The sequence below is a fragment of the Alosa alosa genome, chromosome 3 (assembly GCF_017589495.1).
Source record: "Alosa alosa isolate M-15738 ecotype Scorff River chromosome 3, AALO_Geno_1.1, whole genome shotgun sequence".
Taxonomy (NCBI): domain Eukaryota; kingdom Metazoa; phylum Chordata; class Actinopteri; order Clupeiformes; family Clupeidae; genus Alosa; species Alosa alosa.
This window is the reverse complement of record NC_063191.1, coordinates 8,558,600-8,583,026: the sequence shown is the minus strand read 5'-3', so window position 1 is coordinate 8,583,026 and position 24,427 is coordinate 8,558,600. Positions and strand designations below refer to the sequence as shown.

Below are 24,427 nucleotides of genomic sequence, written 5' to 3'. Positions count from 1 at the left end.
AAAACATCATTATTGTATTCTGTTGATATTTCCATAAATTATCTTGTGTACGGTAATTGTGATGATCTGGATCATGGCATCAGTAATGTTGTTTAATGTCTCTGTGGAAAACTCAGTTCTTTTTGGTTATTCATCCCTCACATCAAGTTTGTCTTCAGTAGTCCAAACCTTACTGATCTAAATTACACCTTTCATCTGGTTATAAAGACAGACACTTACAACAACAGTACATACATGCCATTTTATTTGATGTATGTAATAATCAGTGTTCAGTAGTGCAGGAGTTTGTGTTTACTGCAGTGCTCTCAGTCTCTATAGTGCTGTTTAATCTCCAGCATTTCTGACCTCAGATCAGACAGCAGCAGCAGAACCAGCTGCACCTGTGCTGTGTTGCTGCTCTGCTACTGGAAACCTCACATGTGAGAGGAGAGTGTAGTTACACAATAATCACCACTAGATGGCAGTATTCATACTGAGACTTTCTCAAGCCCCTATAGGAAAGTGGCATCCCTAAACATAATTCCTACAAATATTGTATACAGGTGTGCACAGAATAGGCCTAATAGACCAATCAAAAAAATAACAAATATATTTTACTTCACTTTAATGCATATAGCCAAATAGTCAGCACTGTCACAGTTTGTATTTGTATTTAGTTTGTGTTCCAACAATGGCCACCAGATGGCCCTCTATATGAGCTAAATTCTAAAAAGGAGAGACCCTCAGAAATGTCCACATGATTTACTGAACTGATATATATTTTTATTGTTTAATGTGCTTGTATAGAGACATGGGCAATGTAGGAACACAAGGATAGTGTAAAATGGCATATTATTTTAGAGGATACTCAACAAAAAACATCAGACAATTCAATTCTGAACTAAATTAAAGTAGCCAGAAGACGATGCCTCACAGGTCAGATATCAGATTGACTGCAGTTACTGTGTGAGAGACTCATGACTGAATCCCACATGTCTCCATCCATCTCTGCATGTGGGCTCTTGTTCAGACAGAGACAGTTTCTGCTCTAACTGGGCTGCTCTACTGACACAGAGGCCTTCACTGCTACAATACTCAGAGGAGAGAGATTACTCAAGTATGGAAACACTCTCTCAGTGAAAGTGTGTGTGAGAGTGTGTATGTGTGTGATATTATCAGGGTCAGAGAATGACAGCTCTCCTCTGTCCCAGTCCAGCTGCACTCTGATCCTCTGGAGTTTCTGCTGCACTGTGAGGAGAGTGGAGGGCTGTGGAGGAGCACCTGCTTCATATTCACCATCTTTATAATACACATACCACTGTCCACTCACATCACCATAGTCTCCCTTCCTCTGGGTCGACTCTGTCATCACACCCACATGCCACCATGTGTTCTCTCCAACCTCCACATCCCAGCAGTGAGTCCCTGAGTTAAAGCCCTCAGAGCCCAGGACACTGGCATACTTATCAAATCTCTCTGGGTTATCAGGAAGCTGCTGTTCTCATCACCCCATCTCACACTGGTCAGATCCTCAGACAGGATGAGTCGTGGGTGTGCAGTGTTGGGATCCAGAGTCACAGGAGCTGCAGAGAGAAAGAACACACACATGAGCTGAACACTGAGTGATGTGTGATGAGGATGTGAATGATGGTCATTATTAATAGTGGTGTTACCAAGTGTAATGGCAGGAGAAGTAGTAACAGTGAAATGCTCTTTAGTCATCAGGATGAAGGATCACAGCTGTACAGGAGTGTACTCACAGGAGAGGGATGTTAGTGGAAGGGAGGATCATCACTGACCATTCTCATGCATTTATATCCCTCTTCCTCTTTATATCTCTCTTCATCCCTCTATCAATTTGTGTGTGTGTGTGTGTGTGTGTGTGTGTGTGGGGGGCATGTGTGTGTGTGACTGTGTGTGTATGAATGCGTATGTGTGAGTGTGTGTGCATGAGAGAGAGTGAGTATATCTGTGTGTGTGTGTGTGTGTGTGTGTGTGTGTGTGTGTGTGTGTGTGTGTGTGTGTGTGTGTGTGTGTGTGTGTGTGTGTGTGTGTGTGTGCTAGTGTGTGCTTGAGTGTGTGTGTGTGTGAGTGTATGCCTGTGTGTGTGTGTGTGTGTGTGTGTGTATTTGTTTGTGGTGTGCTAGTGTATGTGTGTGTGCTTGAGAGTGTGTGTGTGTGAGTGTGAGTGTATGTGTGTGTGTGAGTATGCCTGTGTGTGTGTGTGTGTGTGTGTGTGTGTGTGTGTGTGTGTGTGTGTGTGTGTGTGTGTGTGTGTGTGTGTGTACATGTGGCAAAATAAAAAACAGTCATCCTCTCCTTTGGGGTTCTATATCACACTATTCTAAGTATATAGTATAAGTATAAGTATACTTTTTTGATCCCGTGAGGGAAATTTGGTCTCTGCATTTATCCAAATCTGTGAATTAGTGAAACACACTCAGCACACAGTGAACACACAGTGAGGTGAAGCACACACTAATCCCGGCGCAGTGAGCTGCCTGCAACAACAGCGGCGCTCGGGGAGCAGTGAGGGGTTAGGTGCCTTGCTCAAGGGCACTTCAGCCTTGCCTACTGGTCGGGGTTCGAACCGGCAACCCTCCGGTTACAAGTCCGAAGCGCTAACCATTCTAAGTCCTCCGATGGCCTCACAGCCAGCCACCCCACTTCTGACAGCAAAGGAAGAGAGCAGTGACCCCACCTGGCTCTCCAGGGTACTAAACCTGCAGCTTGATTACTACATCCTCACACCTGCGCGCACACACACACACACACACACACACACACACACACACACACACACACACACACACACACACACACACACACACAGTCGGTCCCATTTCCACATCTGTATCACAGGGGCAGTGTGTATGATGTGTGATTACTGGAAGTTGGTTCTGCTCTGTTTTGCTTGTTTGAGTTGGAAGAGGGATTTTTATCAGCGAAGGACCCCAAGGACCCTCCTAACATTGATTATGTGTGTTAAGAACAGTAGGCTACTCACTGTACTGAACAGTCTCCTGCATCTTCTCCCAGACTCTGAACTTCAGGTTGCCCAGGTGCTTTGCCACATTGATCAGAGCTCCTGAAACCCTCTCTGGATCCTGCAGTGTGCACTGGGCTCTGGAATAACATTCAGGAGTCAGTGCTGCTGTGGGTTTGGGTTCAGAACCACAGAGAAGAGAGAGATAGGAGGCAGATCACTCACCTTTCCACTGTGCTCTTGTAGTTCTGGAAAATAAGAAAAGCGAAAGTAGGTTAAACATTATTGCTATAATAATGTCTAAGGTCTTTTGCTACATCTTGGTCAATTTTGAATGGTCCTTTAGCACTGTTTTTATTTTCATTAGAGACTGACCAATTGCCACAATACCAAAACGATTCTAATCAAGCACCTTCTGAGGAAAGGTTATTAGGTCTGTTCATTCCTCCATCAGACTCCCCACATACACACACTACACACACTACACACACACACACACAAACTCACACACAGAGAGCTGTAAGGATGCTGAACTCTCTCCCTCCTCTCCCCCCTCCACCCTCAGCTACATAACATCCTGGACATTGGACCCAAAATGGCCGCCTGCACTACTCCACTTGCACACTTGCACACTTGCACACTTGTACACTTTACAACTTGGTGTTGTTGTCCTGAAAACACAACACTTCTGCTGCTCTTACATAACTTGCACCACTATGCCACTTTCTTTCTTACTTAGGTCAAACAGAACTACCCAAGCCTTTTATTGGCCTGACTTTGCACTAGTATTTTATTGACTGTCTATGCACAATTTCAACCAAATTTTGCTGCTCTTATTTTTTCATTATTATATGTGCCCTCTTATTTACTTATTTACTTACTTTTTTGTTTACTTGAATGTTATGTTTGTCTGTGGACCTAAATTGGCAAAATATGTCTTGTCTTCACCGTGGGATAGTGAGAAACGTAATTTCGATCTCTTTGTATGTCTGGAACATGTGAAGAAATTGACAATAAAGCTGACTTTGACTTTGACTTTGAGAGAGAGAGAGAGTCTGTTTGTGTTGTTTGTGTGTGTGTGTGTGTGTGTGTGTGTGTGTGTGTATATATGTGTATATATACACACACATACACATACTTGCACATACACATACATGTGTGTGTGTGTGTGTGTGTGTGTGTGTGTACACAAACAACACACACAGACTCTCTCTCTCACACACACACACACACACACACACACACACACACACACCAGGGGCGGCGCCAGCAGTTGAAAACATTCGGGGCTTAGCCCATAGAGTCTAAACTGTTCTCATAATTCCCATTTTGCCTGCCCTTGCTGCTCACTTTTCATAAATGAATCCATCGATTCTAGCCTCATTTGCACCACATTGATTGCATATTATGGAGACTAATTTTGACAACTAAAGGATGTAGTTACATGTTGCTATCTTGACATTTCTGTTTGCTATAAAAAACAAACTACTGTATATAGGCAATAGCCTATAGCCACCAAGCAAAGTGGCGTTTTAAATGGCAAGATGCCTCATATGGTTCATGTTATGCTTAGCTTAAGGAGAAAAAATCATTGAAGACTCACTAATTCGATTCTACAAAGGCAAAGTATCTAAGTAGCCTAGACAGGCCAGCACTGTTTGGTCAGCTCCAAACTGTAGGCCAGTGAGTGCAGGGCAGGCTGATAACAAACCTGAACTTGTAGCCTAAATGACCAGAACAGCATTACTCCACCACCTCCTTGTTTTTGTTGCTTTTATGATTTCCTTATAACTTTCTTATACCAAATAGGAAATGCAAACCATGACATGCCCAACCCTGGAACTGACTGACTGTATCTCTTTCTCGCGCACGCGCATGCTCTAAGTAGCCTACATTCCAAATGATGTTTTATGGTCACGTTCAAGTTAGATCTGCTGCATGAAGGAGAGTGAGAGGACACCTGTGTCCTGCTTTTATGTTTGATAAATAGGTCCATCTCATCTCAAAGTTTCAATGCACGATCGGAATAATGGTTTCATATTTGTTAGTCAACTTTGCAAAATACATTCAGGGCTACACTCAAAACATTCGGGGCTTAAGCCCTGGCAAAATTGCACACACACACACACACACATAAACATGTAAACACACACAGACTCTCATACACACAAACACACACACACACACACACACACACACACACACACACACACACACACACACACACACACACACACATAAACGTGCAAACACACACAGACTCTCATACCCACACACACACACACACACACACACACACACACACACACACACACACACACACACACAATGTAGTATGTCTTTATAGCACTGCACAGATGTTGATCAGATGTATTCGTTCCTTGATGATCACTTGCATGGATGCCAGTGGCATGAACTAATGATGTGGTATCAAACACACTCTACCTGTAGTGAAGAAGGGTCAGTGTGCATATGACGAGGGGGGTTGGATCTGTGTCATGACTCTCACTTGTCCAACTCCAACTAAGCAAAGAACTCCTCATTAACACCCCCAGAACACACAAAACAGCCCATAACATCACCCATGATGAGGTATCAAACACACTCTACCTGTAGTGAAGAAGGGTCAGTGTGCAAATGACGAGGGGGGTTGGATGTGTGTCATGACTCTCACTTGTCCAACTCCAACCAAAGCAAAGAACTACTATTGAATCTGCATCACCCACAACCCCACCTGCATTAATAACCAATCTGCATCACCCACAACCCCACCTGCATTCATAACCAATCTGCATCACCCACAACCCCACCTGCATTCATAACCAATCTGCTGAAATGGTAGAGTGTTCAATAAACTAATCAACACACCCTGACAACACTGCCAACAGAGACTCTCTTCCGTCTCAAACTCAAAGTCCTTTATGTTGCCCCCGTCACCTGCTACTGCTGTAACAGAGCATATCCAACCCATTCTACTCTACTGCTCCCCCTGTTGCTTCAGTATGGTAACTGCCTCCAATAAAAACAAATTCATACATGTCACACACATTGGTCTGTCCTCACCCAACCTATCAGACCTCAACAGTAAAGCCACCAATCACAGAGCAAGGAGCACCTGCACATGAGCCCAGTCCCCCCTCAACCCCTTCTCCACCAATCACAGAGCACCTGCACATGAGCCCAGTCCCCCCTCAACTCCTTCTCCACATGACTCCCATCAGGGGAAGATACAGCAGCCTGATATCACCAGACTCACTCAGGGGCTACAGTAGAACTACAGCAGCCTGATATCACCAGACTCACTCAGGGGCTACAGTAGAACTACAGCAGCCTGATATCACCAGACTCACTCAGGGGCTACAGTAGAACTACAGCAGCCTGATATCACCAGACTCACTCAGGGGCTACAGGGCAGCTACAGAACTAGAAGCCTACACCAGACTGATATCACTCACAGCCTGATATCACCAGACTCACTCAGGGGCTACAGTAGAACTACCAGCCTGATATCCCAGAGACTCACTCAGGGGCTACAGTAGAACTACAGCAGCCTGATATCACCAGACTCACTCAGGGGCTACAGTAGAACTACAGCAGCCTGATATCACCAGACTCACTCAGGGGCTTGGAAACGGCTTTGCTACAGTAGAATTGGTGCACCTTCTGTCATAGCATCCTTAAATGTGCTCCCTGCAGTGACCCCCTTGTGCCACACAGAAGGGGGTGTTAGAACATGGGCTTGTGGTAACTGTGTGCACAATAGGGTGCTAGGCTGAATGTGTCACTGTTATGTGTTGTGAATCTCTCTCTCTCTCTCTCTCTCTCTCTCTCTCTCTCTCTCTCTGGTTCCTCTGTGTCTGTATCTACTCCTCCCTAGAGTGCTCCATCCTGGCGTCCTTATCTTGTGTACTCCTTATGGTTGCAAGTAGCAACTCCCAGAGCTGCACGTAGCCACTCCCACAGCTGCAAGGTCATCCTCTACAATCCTCTACAATACTACCACTACAATATAACAAATCCTATTCATTCAGGCATCTGCTGTTCTTTCCACTTATTGTGTTCCTGCTCTCCTCTCTAGAATCCCCTCAAATGAGAACATCGCCTCACACCATATCAACAGCACATAACAGATTATTGAGGCAAACATGGCAGGTCACCTCAACTAAACAGACGTGTTATTGTTAAATTATCACTGGACTTAGAGATCTAACACCCTTACAGCCAGATGTGCTATTGTTAAATTATCACTGGACTTAGAAATCTAACACCCTTACAGACAGATGTGCTATTGTTAAATTATCACTGGACTTGGTTCCTACCTGCAGGAATGTGATGTCATCAGCTCCCATCTTCTCTTCTAGGTCTCTGATTGAGTCTGAAAGAGATGAGATCTCTCTGCTCATCTTCTCAATCTTCTCCTTCATCATCTGACTCTTCTGCTCCTCTTCCTCCCTCAGTGCAGCTATCCTGGCTGCCTCTTCATCTCGTAGAAACTGGTGAAGCTTCTCAAACTCCTCCTTGATCTGTTTCTCTGTGTTCTGGGCTTGAGTCTGAATCAAATTACATCAGCTACATGAGTGAAGTTTCACACAATGATAAAATACAGAAAATACCATTGATTAATATGACTTAAATATGATTGGGGGAGGTGGCAGAGGTAGGAAACAAAGCACCTGATGATTCACCAGCAATATGTCACCTGACAATATGGTCTCCAGGTCATGGCATTATGAAACGACTGACAGAATCCTTGGATGTTTACAAACAGTGAACTCGTATGACACTAGAACACTGACCTTAATATACTCAGCTGTTTCATCACAGGTCACTTTAGCTTCCTCAAACTCCTCCAGCTTCTCCTGTAGAGGCTGCAGCTTGTTCTTGAGCTCCTCCTGAAATGAACGGATCACTTTAGCAAACTCACTCCATTATTAAACTCTACAACCGCATGTTATTAATCACATGTGCACACATGTTTGTAAGGATACTATGAGACACATTTGTATGTACAGTTATAGTGAGCAGCAGTATCTACTCTATAGGACAAGCAAGTAGGCGCTGCTATACTGATACAAAAAGCCTTACCTTCATCTCACAGGCTGCTTCCACAGTAGGACTGAAGTTGTGATGTTTGTGTAATTTTGAGCACAGACACACCAGGCACACAAGCTGTTTGTCGTCTTGGCAGAAGAGCTCCAGTTTTCTTTTGTGCTCTTTGCAGAGTGCGTCCGTATGATCTCTCTCTTGTAAGTAAACCTCACAGAGGTTCTTTAAAGTCAGATTTGGGAGGGGAGAATCTTTCAGCGATGTATTCCTGCAGACTGGACATTCTCTGGATCCTTTGGTGTCCCAGAACGTCTGCAGACAGACTTTACAGATGCTGTGACTACAAGTCAGGATGACAGGATCCTTGTAGATCTCAGTGCACACAGGACAAGAGAACTCCTCTTCTAGTTTAGAGGCCATTTTCAAAGAATAAATGCAATCCAAGTAAACGTTTCCCTCTGGTTATGACTGGTTGACAATCTGTACTTTCACTTTCACAGGTTTGATCAATCTACTGAGTCTCTGAGTCCCGTTTGTGTTTAAGTTGTCAATCTGCAAACTTATCCAAACGTCTGTAAGGTTTTGAACAGAAGCAATGTAACTCTTCCTTGATATTTCCCCCAGAAAAGTCCGCATGCCTGACGAGTTCTACAGGAGTAATGTTGAGCAGAGCAGCAGTCTGTGCCTGAGTTTCACTTCCTCATTCAGGAAACGAGAGTTAGAGGGCGGGATCTAGAGCAGTGTTTCTCAAACTTTTTCAGACCAAGGAGCACTTAACCAATGAAAAAAAACCTCACGGACCACCTAGCTAAAAAAAAGAAGAGTAGACGTACTTCAACAGTATATTACACAATAGGCCTCACCTTGCTTATTGTGTCAGAGGATTCATATGATTTAAACTGGCGTAGCATACAGTTGCAGAACTGTTTGAATTTACATACAAGTTGGTTCAATATTGCAAACAACTCATCTATATTATATTTTACCACGTCTGCTTGCGGACCACTTGGGATAGCTTGCGGACCACTAGTGGTCCCCGGACCACACTTTGAGAAACACTGATCTAGAGGAGCAGGAAGATTGGTCGGTCTCACAGCATTTCCTTTTTTTCAGATTTAGATTCAAAATACCAGAATGTGTGAATGTATTTGGCAAAACAAAAGGCAAGTTCTATTTTTTACACTGCAGCAATTAGGGATTATGGGTAACTTCTTGGTTGATTATGGGTGTACTTTCTATTTATAATGTTTGAGGTGTAAAAGTCCGGCTTCACATGTTTGTTCAAACCATTCACTTAATCAGCTGATTCTAATTAGCACAACTCTTAAGCCAGGTAGATCAGCTAATTTGTGAAATCACCCGTGTTGGCAGTACTTTCTACTTTTACTTCTCTGAATGTTTCAACAGATTCAAACAAGTAAAATATGCTTTTCCTCTGCTGTTTACACAATGATCTCAATCCACCTGAAGTGTATGTGAATGCATATTCTACTAAACCTCATATGAAGAGTGAAGCTGTTTTGCATGTTCTGCTGTCTATCAGTGAATACATATTATCTGTGGAGTTTAGTCATTTACAAGCCTGAACACACAGTGCTAAAGTATACATTGCACATGGTTTATCAGACTGTTACAACATACACTGTTTCTGGTTTTTAATCACACCACAACCATTTTAGAATAATATTCATTCAGTCTGGCTGCTGTATCAGTGTGTATGTGGCTCATTTTATTTGCATATGATGCAGCGACGAGGGTCCAGGTGTGAGTCTGTAGAGGTCAGCTGCAGAGTTTTGACTGTCCAGTCCCTCTGCAGGGCCCACAGCATGCTGGTCATCACAGGAGCCTGCAGGTCAAAGGTCATCCAGCTGGACACACACAGAGGAAGCTGGGGGTCAGGAGGGGAGAGACGAGGGTGAGGAAGGGCAGCGCTACCTGGACACAGCGCAGTATGGACACTGCTCACCTGGACACAGCGCAGTATGGACACTGCTCACCTGGACACAGTGCAGTATGGACACTGGTCACTGGTCACCTGGACACAGTGCAGTATGGTCACTGGTCACTGGACACACCTGGACACAGTCACCTGGTATGGACACTGGTCACTGGTCACCTGGACACAGTGCAGTATGGACACTGGTCACTGCTCACCTGGACACAGTGCAGTATGGACACTGGTCATTGGTCACCTGGACACAGCGCAGTATGGACACTGCTCACCTGGACACAGTGCAGAATGGACACTGCTCACCTGGACACAGCGCAGTATGGACACTGCTCACCTGGACACAGCGCAGTATGGACACTGGTCACTGCTCACCTGGACACAGTGCAGTATGGACACTGCTCACCTGGACACAGCGCAGTATGGACACTGCTCACCTGGACACAGCGCAGTATGGACACTGGTCACCTGGACAAAGTGCAGTATGGACACTGGTCACCTGGACACAGCGCAGTATGGTCACTGGTCACTGTGTACACTAACAGATCCAACACATGTGATGGGCACAGGCTGGGGCCTCACCAACCTCAGTCAGGTCATCTGATGATGAAGTCCTGAAACACCCACTAACCACAGGTGTGAATTACTGACCCCAGATAAGAACAGCTGACCCACCCCAGGTAAGAACAGCTTACAAGTCCAGAGTGCTAACCACAGGTAATAACCACTGACCCCAGGTAAGAATTACTGACTCCAGGTAAGAATTACTGACCCCAGGTAAGAACAGCTGATTCTCTCAACTGTCATGTTCAGTATTTTGAATGTGTGTATTTGCATTAAGGTCACACCATCTTCAACAGAAATCTGTCCTGAACAGCCTAGAGTCACACACAGCTCCTGGTGATGTGTGTGAATATGCACTGCAGTGAGTCTCCACACAACACCTGTGTGTGTGTGTGTGTGTGTGTGTGTGTGTGTGTGTGTGTGTGTGTGTGTGTGTGTGTGTGTGTGTGTGTGTGTGTGTGTGTGTGTGTGTGTGTGTGTGTGTGTGTGTGTGTGTGTGTGTGTGTGTGTGTGTGTGTGTGTGTGTGTAGTGTGTGTGTGTGTGTGGTGTGTGTGTGTGAAAAGGTGTGGTGTGTGTGTGTGTGTGTGTGTGTGTGTGTGTGTGTGTGTGTGTGTGTGTGTGTGTGTGTGTGTGTGTGTGTGTGTGTGGTGTAGTATCATTATTGAGTCCTGTTGATATTTCCATAAGGGATTCAATAATGCAATTGTAATGATGTGGGTTGTAGTATCATTATTGAGTCCTGTTGATATTTCCATAAGGGATTCATTAATGCAATTGTAATGATGTGGGTTGTAGTATCATTATTGAGTCCTGTTGATATTTCCATAAGGGATTCATTAATGCAACTGTAATGATGTGGGTTGTAGTATCATTATTGAGTCCTGTTGATATTTCCATAAGGGATTCATTAATGCAATTGTAATGATGTGGGTTGTATCATTAGAGCTGTTTTATCTGTCTGTGGAAATCACACAGTTCTGACTGTTTATTCCTCCTTCTCATTGTGTTCAAACTCAGCAAAGCCCAAAGCTCCCTGGTGTAGATTAGACCTTCCATCTGGTTATGAAGGACAGAGACAGAGACACTAACACTGCCAATGCATCAGATTAATATGATTCTTTATTTCATGTGCATGATGATCAGAGGTCAGTAGTGCAGGAGTTTGTGTTTACTGCAGTGCTCTCAGTCTCTATAGTGCTGTTTAATCTCCAGCATTTCTGACCTCAGATCAGACGGCAGCAGCAGAACCAGCTGCACCTGTGCTGTGTTGCTGCTCTGCTACTGGAAACCTCACAGGTGAGAGAAGAGTGTAGTTACACAATAACCACCACTAGATGGCAGTATACATCTTTAAATGTAACTCATATGAAATGATGTACAAGTGTGCACAGCATACTGTAGGCGTTACATATACATAACCAATTTGCCAATAATTAAAAAAGAAAACTAAATTAATTGTATTTTAATGTATATAGCCAATAATCACTTGCAAAGTTCTAAAAAGGAGAGACCAAGCAGAAATATCCACATCATTTATTGAACTGATATTTTGATGTGCTTGTGGCAGCAGTGTAAAAACACAGACCTGGATAACAAACCATCATAGTGTAATAAATGATATAAAATCAGCAATTATTTCAGAGGATTCTAAACACAGAACATCAGAAATGCAATTCAAGTACCCAGAAGACAATGCCTCATAGAACAGAACAGATATTAGATTCACTGCAGTGGTGATATTTTAATGTGCTTGTTGCAGCAGTGCAGAAAAACATAGATCCAAAAACATCATCAAAATGCCTGCATGCAACAAATCTGCAACATAGAAACACTGTCATAGAGTAATAAATGGCAAAACACCAGCAATTATTTTAGAGGATATTCAACATATCAGACAATTCTGAACAAAATTAAAGTAGCCAGAAGACGATGCCTCACAGGTCAGATATCAGATTGACTGCAGTTACTGTGTGAGTGACTAATGACTGAACCCCACATGTCTCCATCCATCTCTGCATGTGGGCTCTTGTTCAGACAGAGACAGTTTCTGCTCTAACTGGGCTGCTCTACTGACACAGAGGCCTTCACTGCTACAATACTCAGAGGAGAGACCCTACCACCATAGCAAAGTATGGAAACACTCTCTCAGTGAAAGTGTGTGTGAGAGTGTGTAGGTGTGTGTTATTATCAGGGTCAGAGAATGACAGCTTTCCTCTGTCCCAGTCCAGCTGCACTCTGATCCTCTGGAGTTTCTGCTGCACTGTGAGGAGAGTGGGGGCTGTGGTGGAGCACCTGCTCTATATTTACCATCGTTATACCACACACACCACTCTCCACTCACATCAGCCATATGCTCCCTTCCTCTGGGCTGACTCTGCCTTCACTCCCACATCCCACCATGTGTTCTCTCCAACCTCCACATCCCAGCAGTGAGTCCCTGAGTTAAAGCCCTCAGAGCCCAGGACACTGCCATACTTATCAAATCTCTCTGGGTTATCAGGAAGCTGCTGCTTCTCATCACCAAGTCTCACACTGGTCAGATCCTCAGACAGGATGAGATGTGGGTGTGCAGTGTTGGGATCCAGAGTCACAGGAGCTGCAGAGAGAAAGAACACACACATGAGCTGAACACTGAGTGATGTGTGATGAGGATGTGAATGACACACACACTACCACAATCTTCAATTACACACACACACTAGCACTCTGATCACATCACACACACACTCTGATCACAGAGAGAAGGGATGTTAGTGGAATGATGAGGAGTGACATCTCATACACACACACACACACACACACACACACACACACACACACACACACCCAAGCACAAACACACACCCACACACACTACCACAATGTGATCACATATACTAGCACTGAACACACACACACATACACACACATACACATACACATACACACACACACACACACACACACACACTACCTCTCTCTGATCAGATATACAGTACTAACACTGGTCTCTCCCTCTCTCTCTTTCTCACACAAACACACAGCACAAACACACACACACACACACACACACACACACACACAAACACACACACAAACACACACACACACAGCACAAACATACACACACACACAAACACACACACAAACACACACACAAACACAAACACACAAACACACACACACAAACACACACACACAACAAACACACACACACACACACTACCTCTCTCTGATGATATACTTGCACTGGTCACACACACACACACACACACACACACACACACACACACACACACACACACACACACACACACACACACACACACACACACACTACCACTCACACACACATACACTAACACTGGTCTCTCTCTCACACACACTCACACACACACACACACACACACACACACACACACACACAGACACAACACACACACACACAAAACACAAAAACAAACACAAACACACATTGTATTAAGTGTGAGTATAATTTGTATTTTAGTATATTTAGCATATTCTTTATCTTCTACTGTCCTTACTGCTTAGTTGTGTTTTATATTATATACTTTAATTACTCTTTCTGCTGTTAAAGAATGTGTTTGTGTTGTATGTATGCTGCTGAGACCTATCTATCTATCTATCTATCTATCTATCTATCTATCTATCTACACACACACACACACACACACACACACACACACACACACACACACACACACACACAGACACACTACCTCTCTCTGATCAGATATACTAACACTGGTCTCTCTCTCACACACACACACACACACACACACACACACAGACACACACACACACACACACACACACACACACACACGGCATATAAAAGCGAATGGTATTTAAGCAATGGTACGGCAAGATTCTCCAATATGATCACAACAACACAGAGCTCTGCTAGGCCCTGGGCAGCATGCACACACCCCTTACCACCCTTACCCCCACCTCTCTCAGCCCCCAGCCTAACAACACTGACTCCAGCATAGGCCCAGCCCAGCATAAGCCTAACACTGACTCCAGCATAGGCCCACTGGCATAGGCCCAGGCTGTCTTCTGACCCCAGGGCTGCCCTGTAGAGCTCTACCAGGCCCTTGGCAGCATGCAGACACCCACCCTCTCCACTGTCCCCACCCTAACCCTCACATTGACTCCAGCATTAGCCCAGCTCCCCGCCTAACCCTAGTAAGTAAGGTAAGGAAACTTTAATTTCCCCGAGGGGCAATTGGTTTTAACAGCCAGTACAAATATGCCATATGACATCCTACAAGACATACACATCAAAACATGTAAGACATATACTGAGACAAGTAACATTTAAGACACATACAGAGACAAATAAATAAACAAGGCTATCTTAAATATAAGTATAAATAGTAGTTTAAAAAATATTTGTTAATCAGGGAAATGGCAGTGGGGACAAATGAATTCTTAAACCTTGTCCTACATCTTGGCATTGTATACCTCCGCCCTGAGGGGAGGAATCTAAACTCCCCAAACAGGGGGTGTCTGGGGTCCGCAACAACCAAATAAGCTTTCCTGGTCGTTCTGGTGTTAAAGATATGGTGGAGGTCAGTAAAATTAGTGCCAGCAATCTTACTACATACTTTAACAATGCTCTCCAGTCTGTTTTTTATAGACAATGGCCAGCTAATAAAAGAAAAGGTTAAAACAGACTCAATAAAACAGGTGTAGAACATCCTCATAAAAGTAGGATCAATGTTAAAGTTCCTCAGTTTCCTAAAAAAGTGCATACGCTGGTGGGCTTTGGAACATACCGTGTCGCATTGCGACTCAACATTTAATTCACTGACCATTTTTATCCCTAAGTATTTGTACTCCTCAACCCTTTCAACAGACTGCCCATTTATGACTGCAGGGGGAAGAGGGGGGTGAATAGGGAGGGTGAGGGAGATTAGAGGGGGGTTGGAGGATGCCCAGTTATGACTGCAGGGGAAGAGGGGGGTGATGTTTCCTAAAATCAATGATCATTTCCTTTGTCTTTGTCACATGTATGTTTAAAAAGGAGTCATTGCACCATGTGCTGACATCACTCACCACTGGCCCATGGTCAATGTCATTGTCCTTAAGTAAAGAGACAGTGACAGAGTCGTCCGCAAATTTCAGCACATGTCTGCCCTCATGGTGAGATTGACTTTCATTAGTATATAAAACAAACAGAAGTGGAGAGAGACACAACCCTGGGGTGATCCAGTGGAAGATAATAGGGCATCAGAGAAAACGTTATTAACTTCACCCTTTGAGATCTGAAAGTTAAAAAGTCAACCAGCCATGCTATTAGCCCTAAATTAATGTTGTGAATCTTTGCAAGCCTATCTGCTAAAATATGAGGTTGTATACAATTAAAAGCGAAGAGAAATCAACAAAAATTAGTGCTGCCCTGGGCCCCAGGCTTCCTGCAAACACCCACCCACTCCTCAGACCTAACCCTGACTCCAAACATGACTCTCACATTTTAGATATTCAGTTTGTCCATTTGAAATATAAGGATAAAACAGATATTTTCATGACTACAATGAGAAATAATGCACTTATCATTGTAACATACAAGTATCTTAGCAAACAGCAAAAATGGATTCAGCAGAAAAAATACCCCTAGAATAGTCTGTTTACCAACTTTTACTCAAAAATGCCAGAGGGTGTTAGCCTAATCAAAGTCCCAGGACAACGTGGTGGTAACATAACTACGTATGTGTGCAGCAGTCAAAATGGTGTTGTTCACCATCATGCAACCCTAGGCCCATATAACACTGCACACATTACATTCCTGGACACCTTACATGACATGCTCACTAATGTTCAGAGACCAGAGCAGACCAGATACGTCATCATATGGGACAATGTTAGCTTCCATAGGGCAGCTTTGGTCCGCAACTGGTTTACAGAACACCCGCTCTTCACTGCACTCAACTTCCCCCATACTCCCCATCTTCACTGCACTCAACTTCCCCCCAAACTCTCCATTCTTGAATCCAATTGAAGAGTTCTTCTATGCCTGCCGCTGGACCGTCATTCCCTCTCAACGCATAGCCCTTTTACACGCAATGGGGGAGGCATGTGGGGATATTGACCAGGCATCATGTCAGGCCTGGATACGGCATTCCAGAAGATATTTTTCCCGGAGCCTTGGACTACAGGACATTGCATGTGATGCAAAATGTTGTGGCTGGACCCAGGGAGACGACACGATGTAGACTGATTTTTTTTTTTGTGTAGACTGATTTTTTTTTTTTATATACTCTTTTGTCTCAGTGAAATTACTATTTTGTGTTTCGACTTGATGTGTGTAAATTAACACCAATACTTGATGTTTGGATCCCTGTATGTTTACAGAACTATGACAAAAGTATTACCTCAATCTGACATAGCCTACCTTGTACAAAGAGAAAGCAAAAGCCAGATTTGTTTTTATTTATACCATCAGTGTGTAGTTGACACACTGTGTGCTTATCAATGTGATGGCTTGTGTTACAGTTTTTTCTGAATGCTTAAACACATTTTTTGTAACTATGGCTTTTTTTTGCAAAACTCTACACACAAATGGCAAAACCACTCACTGAGTTCGCAAAACTAAAAGCACAAACACTGCTTTGCACTCAGTTTGCAATTTTGTAACACACACTTTGCACAACTGTAGGCACAATGGCTATTATTTACACTATTTTGCCAACTCTCTGGCACACTTTCTCGTGTGAAAACTGTTTTAGATAATTAGTTCACTTTGCAATCAGCCTAAGCACTATAGATAAGCCACAGGTAATGTACAATGGGTACAATGGAGTGAGCAGGAAGAGTGAGAAGAGAAAAAAACAGACAAAAAAACAGTCTACATGTGGGGATATTGTCATGTCAGGCCTGGATACGGCATTCCAGAATATATTTTTCCCGGTGCCTTGGACTAGGACATTGCATGTGATGTAGACAGAATTTTGAGAGAGACGACCCGATGTAAACTGATTTGTTTTGTTTCAGTGAAATGCTATTTTGTGTTTTGACTTGGAAAAACACACTTGTGTTTGTTTTGATGTGTGTAAATAAACACTAATACTTGAAGTTGGGATCCCTGTATGTTTACAGAACTATGACAAAAGTATGACCTCAAACTGACATAGTCTACCTTGTGCACAGAGAAAGCAAAAGCCAGATGTGTTTTTTATTCATACCATCAGTGTGTTGTTGGCACATTGTGTGCTTACTATTGTGATGGCTTGTGTTTACTGTTAGATACGAAAACACCATTTTTACGAAGGTGTGAAGAGTTAAGCAAGGTGTGTTAGCTTTTGCAAGAGAACTACAATGTTTTGCTGATTGGGTGAGAGGTTTTGCCATTTGTGTGTAGAGTTTTGCAAAAAAAGCCATAGTTACAAAAAATGTGCTTAAGCAATCAGAAAAAACTGTAACTGTTTGATACGAAAATACCATTTTTAGGAAGGTGTGAAGAATAAGCCCTGGACAAATGTAACTGTACCATCTACTCCAGTAGCAGTCTATCCTCTCCTCATTCCTAACATTGCTTATGTGTGTTTGGTTATGTGGAAACAGCAGGCTACTCACTGTACTGAACAATCTCCTGCATCTTCTCCCAGACTCTGAACTTCAGGTTGCCCAGGTGCTTTGCCACATTGATCAGAGCTCCTGAAACCCTCTCTGGATCCTGCAGTGTGCACTGGGCTCTGGAATAACATTCAGGAGTCAGTGCTGCTGTGGGTTTGGGTTCAGAACCACAGAGAAGAGAGAGAGACAGGAGGCAGATCACTCACCTTTCCACTGTGCTCTTGTAGCTCTGGAAAATAAGAATAGAAAGAATATGTCAGCCATTATTGTTATAATTAGGTATTTTGGAAACTGTACAATCCTGCCCCCCCCCCCCCCATGTCAAGCTTAAGGTTTTCATTTTTTGATTGTAAAGTAACAAGTAAAATGAATATTAAACAGATGATTTTATCCAAAGTGCACACAGACTTGGAAATTAACCAGGGAGGACAACAGATTGTCTATAATGCTACCAATCCACCAATACACCCACACGTTTATAAAATATGTATCCTCACCCTAACTAATCATTAGTGCATGTGTATGTAACAACATACAACATACATCAACAGAATATTATTGCATAATGTTAAGTATTAACAATTCCTAAACATATTTTAGATATAGGCTTATTTACTATGAACAAACCAGCGAGGCTCGGACATGCTGACAGGGAAATGTGTTACTGTTACTGTATGCTTACCTTCATGCAGTGCATTATGGGAGAAATGTACGGCTAAGATACTGGGTAAGCTCCCTAATGTTATGCGTTAATCACCGGTGAGTGACTTGTTATGTATGTGTGTAAACTAGCCGGCTGTTGTGTTGTCGGGATGAAAGGGTTTATGTTACGGGATGCCACCCAGGTTGTGTAGTATAGCCACTGGGTATAAGCTGACCCATTCTAAATTGTGTGTATTGATCTCTGTAAATGCTGGTAATAAACAGCCAAGAAAGCAAGTATTCTTTGCCTCGTCACATGTGTGTACAAATACTTCATTTATGAGAATAAACATAGGTGCAATGCTTTACAAATGATGATCAAAGCATTTTGTAATAGTTTGCAATTGGTTTATAATGGGAAACTGATTTCATTTATAAGTGGTTGTTTCATTATTTATTAAGTATAAATCATGTACTTAAACATATTTTTTGGATATGCTTATTTACTATGAACAAACCATTTATAACTGTGTGAACAAATGCATTACTGATGATAAATTATGCATGAACAAGAACTTACTAATGATGAACAAACCATTAACTGATAAGTAACAAAGGCTTAATAAATTATGAACTGTGTGTAGTTATTATAAAGTGTTAACACGATAGCAGTTATGTGATATATTTGTCAAACTAGCTTTCAGCTTAGATCTGTGCGCATTCTTGGTGTTGGGATGATGTTGACCAATCGTGAAACGTGGAGACGCACAGACCCCCTATATTCAAGAATGATTACTTCCGCATTTATGAGCGATAGCGTAATCTAGGTACACTGCAGTCATTTTTACTGTCTAGCCTACAACATCAAATACATCGATTGTCATCAGATGTTGAATGGTATGCACATCCATAGTGATGTATTTGCACGCACAACACTGTTAAAGCGCCTGTGAGATCCAAAATGTTTGGAGAGGCGGAGCGCCCACTCCTACACGGGAGATAACTTAGTTTCAAGATAACTGATTGGTCAGTAGGCAGTAGTTTTACACAATTTGAGCTATAACTTAGCACATAACCTGTTCCGACCAGGTTTGGTTGGCAGTATAAGACACCATGGTGATACAGCGATGCTAAAACAGAGCCACTTTTGTGTCACAGCATATACCCTGGCTTTGAGCGCAACATACCTCGCTAACCCACTAATCGAGCTTCATAGTATACCCCACTGCAGAGGGGCAACTCGGTACAACCATGACCTTCTGACCTCTGATTGGCCAAGTTCCCAGGACCATCACCACCCCATTGTTTTGTTGCTGACTAAACATTGGACAGCTGACAGGACTGCAAAGATATCCTCCTTCTCCTCTTCCTTAGAACAGACAGAGAAACTATATATTCCCAAAACATTTGCTAACCTCTGCAAAAACTGAACAATCCCTTTAAAACAGTTGTACCTGTGCTCAAAACTAAACACTGTCTTTGTATCATCTCACAAAGCAGTCTAAATGAAACACTACTGAGCAGTCATTAGACACTGCATCAAAAAATGGAAAACACAGTGTTCAGTGCTCATATAGCTCCAGGAGACATTGTCGTTGTTTACAATACAGTGAATGCATTTTGCATCTATGAAACAAAACAAAACAAAGCAAAAAGATTTCAGAATTCAGTGGACTGAAGATTTACTGTTAATCCAATAAACATGAAGTATTGAAAATGGGGGTTTGTCTTGACAGTTTTAAGAAAAGGGTGGAAGGTTTCCAAAAATGTGTTTTAGCAATTGTGGAAAAACTGTATACCGGAAAAGACAGGCACTGTACTGTAAATGAGAAGTGCATTGCAGTCTAAAGCCTACAATGTACTGTGAAGGCCTTACTGATAGTTTCTGTCCATTGTTGATATGAACCTGCACTGTTAAGCAACCTGTTTACATTCTGAACTAGCTTATATTGGTTGTGTCACATCATTTGAAATGTGTGATCATTTTTGAGTAGGTGTGTTTAACATATGACATCTGTGCTCTATACTATTTCTGATTACCTCTGAAACCAAATTTTCATTTCAAGAACTGTGTTCAGGCAGCTGAGAATTTGGCTCAGAGAATGGAGTTTAGTGTTTAAGCCATTGTGAAAAACTGCAATGACGTTCTGAAGTCATCAATGATCATGCGATCAGATCCATATTCATTCAGCCTTCTGCTGCTCTCTCATCTTAGTGTTTCTCTCTCCAGAATAACACCAACTGATTCCACAACCCATGATGTGGTATGAATGTGAATGTCTGATGTTGAACTGTTGAGCTTCTGTGTTGACACTGATGCTCCTGAAAGAAACTTTATATCTGACAGGCTGAATCTGATCTTTTCATCCATCACAATCATTCATAGGATATATTCATAAAATATTACAGCCAGAGTAATTTATCACTAAACCAGATCTTACACACTTCATTATACAGACGGCAGATGGTTCCTACCTGCAGGAATGTGATGTCATCAGATCCCATCTTCTCTTCTATGGCTCTGATTGTGTCTGAAAGAGATGAGATCTCTCTGCTCATCTTCTCAATCTTCTCCTTCATCATCTGACTCTTCTGCTCCTCTTCCTCCCTCAGTGCAGCTATCCTGACTGCCTCTTCATCTCGTAGAAACTGGTGAAGCTTCTCAAAGTCCTCCTTGATCTGCCGCTCTGTGTGTTGAGCCTGAGTCTAAATAAACATCAAAAAATCTCAAATTAGTGATCCAATCATCACTCTTGAAATGATTTGCTTTTACATGATGACATTAGAAATATAATTGCTTTATTAAATAATCCAGATCTCACCTTAATATGTGCTGCTGTTTGGTCACAGATGAGTTTAACTTCTTCAAAGGTCTCCAGTTTCTTCTGTAAGGGCTGCAGTTGGATCTTGAGCTCCTCCTGGAATGAATGAGCACAATGTTCAGTCTACACTGCAGTACACTTACAACACTGGCACTATGAAACCAAGATGCTGCATGTGTAGGGAGTGTGTGAGGGAATATGTAGATATATATGTGCATAGATTCAGGACTGATATGGTGATGGCATGGGGGCAACACAACATGTAGAAAAGGTATATGGGTGTTGCACATTAAGGGATATTAGAGATGTTAAGATACAGTATATAAGGCATAATTAATGTGGGAAAATGTATATTTCAATGATTTAAAGAAAATTGTGTAAAGTTGTAGTGCATAGGCTAATTACACCACATCTCATACTCTATAATAACTGCAAGGGACTTGCAAACAGTGGTGATATCAACTTGTACTTTCTGTTAGAGCAAGTTTAAGGAGAGTTTGCTGCTGTACACACAGAGTGGGAGTGAGGAAGAGAATCAGAGTCTCTCAGCTCAGAGGTCTGGATGTTGCGCAACACTCATCAGTTGTAACAGCAGGGTGTAGAGTGTCATCTACTGGTGCATTAAAGGCATTACAATACCTTCTGCCATGACTGTCTCACTTATAGATAGATAGATACTTTATTGATCCTCAAGGGGAAATTCAAGATTTCAAGTGATCTGTTCACTTATGGGTGAACAGATCAAGATGTGTGTTTTTAGAGCCCACTACCAATATTACCAGAGTAGATCCTTACCTTACGGTCCTGTGCTGCTTCATCTATGGGACTAAATGTGTGATTTTTATGTTTCTTAGACGTCTGACACACCACACACACAGGCTGTTTATCCTCCAGACAGAAGATCTTGAGTTTCTCACTGTGCAAACTGCATAACGCCTCAGACCCTGCGGAAGCTTTCTGATTGATCTCCTGCATGAAGGTCTCACACAGGTTCCTTAGAGCCATGTTAGGGGGATAGAAATCCTTTGAGCACTTCCTCCTGCAGTAGGGACATTCTCTGGATCCTTTACTCTCCCAGAACTGCTGCAGACAGACTTTACAGATGCTGTGAGCGCAGGTCAAAATGACAGGATCCTTGTAGATGTCACAGCACACAGGACAGGTGAGATCCTCCTCCAGTTTAGAAGCCATTTTGTCTCTGCAGTAAACTCTCTCCTGTTTGTTGTCCTCAGTCTGGTTCACCAGCTTCACTTTCACTTTCAGCAGTCAGAGCAGACGTGTCAATTATAAACTCAAACCCGTCTCTGTTTTACACTTTAATCCAAAAGACTTTCAACCTCACCAGCTTCAAAAAGTTTTCCTCAGTGGTCCAAATATTGTTGAAGAGGGTTCAAAGTTTCCTGTTCCCCGCATGAGAGTGTCTAGGACAGAGAATCAACCTGCCACACAACTTCACTTCCTGCTCTGGTGGCAGCCAGTGAAAGGGAGGGACTAAGGTAAAGAAAGATTCTCAATTTCTGATTGGTCAGTCTTAGTTCCCAGACCAGTTCCTTGTTCGTTGCTGCCACTCCACTGGAGTTCAGTTCAAAGTTCCAGTTGTGGGCGTTGACTGAACCTGACAGAGACACTCACTCCAGAACAGTGGATTACACACAGACTCTCCCCACACAGACTTTGATCCTGACATTCAGGTTAAAGTGGGCAGGCAAGAGTTGGACACATAAATACCTAACTACTAAAGGAAAATAAACTGTTTCAGTATATTATATTGCAATTTTTGCATCAGAGTGGACAAAGAAAACAGTCCAAAATAAAGGTGTCCATGAATTCCATTTAATCACACTGTTTTGATTTCACAGAGTTTTAGCACAAGGTTAATTATTATACAGCTATAGTTATAAAGACACATACAGTTACACTAAGTACAAACAGCAGCTCAGTCATATGAATGTGGTGTGTGTAGTGTGTGTAGAGTGTGTGTAGAGTGTGTGTGGTGTGTGTGTAGTGTGTGTGGTGTGTGTGTGTGTGTGTGTGAGTGTGTGTGGTGTGTGTGTAGAGTGTGTGTGGTGTGATGTTAACAGCAGCTCAGTCATATGAATGTGGTGTTTAGAGTGTGTGTAGTGTGATGTTAACAGCAGCACAGTCATATGAATGTGGCGTGTAGAGTGTGTGTTGTGTGTAGTGTGTGTTCTCAGCAGGGACTTGCACAGGAATTTTGAGGGGCAGTTGCTCTGACCTGAAAAAAGCCCCCCTGGGCTCATCATCTGTCCAATTACATTGTTATTGCCATTATCATTATTATTTTAATGCCCACTAGGGTTGCAAAATTCCGGGAATTTTCAAAGTTGGAAACTTTCCATGGGAATTAACGGGAATATATGGGAATTAACAGGAAGAAACGGGAATTAATGGGAATAAACTGGGATTTTTTAATATGGCAAGTTAGTCTATAACAGGGAACTTAAATGTAGTGGACAAAACCCCATCTTGCAGTCTAATATTAGTTACAACCTGATTTAATGCATTTTCAGTCAAATTTCTACCCTGCACATATGTCAATCACATGCACACAGCAATCGGCATAGGCTGCTAGACATAAAGGAATCCTATGGTGCGTTTATATGCATGGGGGAAAAATGTTCCAACCAATCAGATTTTGTTGTTGAGTGGTGTGGTGTATCTTGGACAGTTCAGTGTTGCTAGTTTAGCACGCTAGTAAACCATAGGCAGAGAATGGGATTTCAGCTAGCATGCTAGCTAGCTTTGTATGCTAAGCTTAAGCGAACATACGAACATAAAAAATCATATTGCTTATTACAGAAACAAAATGTTAATGTTTGTATATGAAACAGTTTGTATGA

General features: G+C 42.6%; 2 pseudogenes; both read right to left on the bottom strand.

The window, feature by feature from the left end:
• Positions 1-227: 227 nt before the first annotated feature.
• LOC125292343 lies at positions 228-8,701 on the bottom strand (annotated as a pseudogene).
• A 3,341-nt stretch (positions 8,702-12,042) lies between these two features.
• LOC125292340 lies at positions 12,043-23,027 on the bottom strand (annotated as a pseudogene).
• Positions 23,028-24,427: the final 1,400 nt, after the last annotated feature.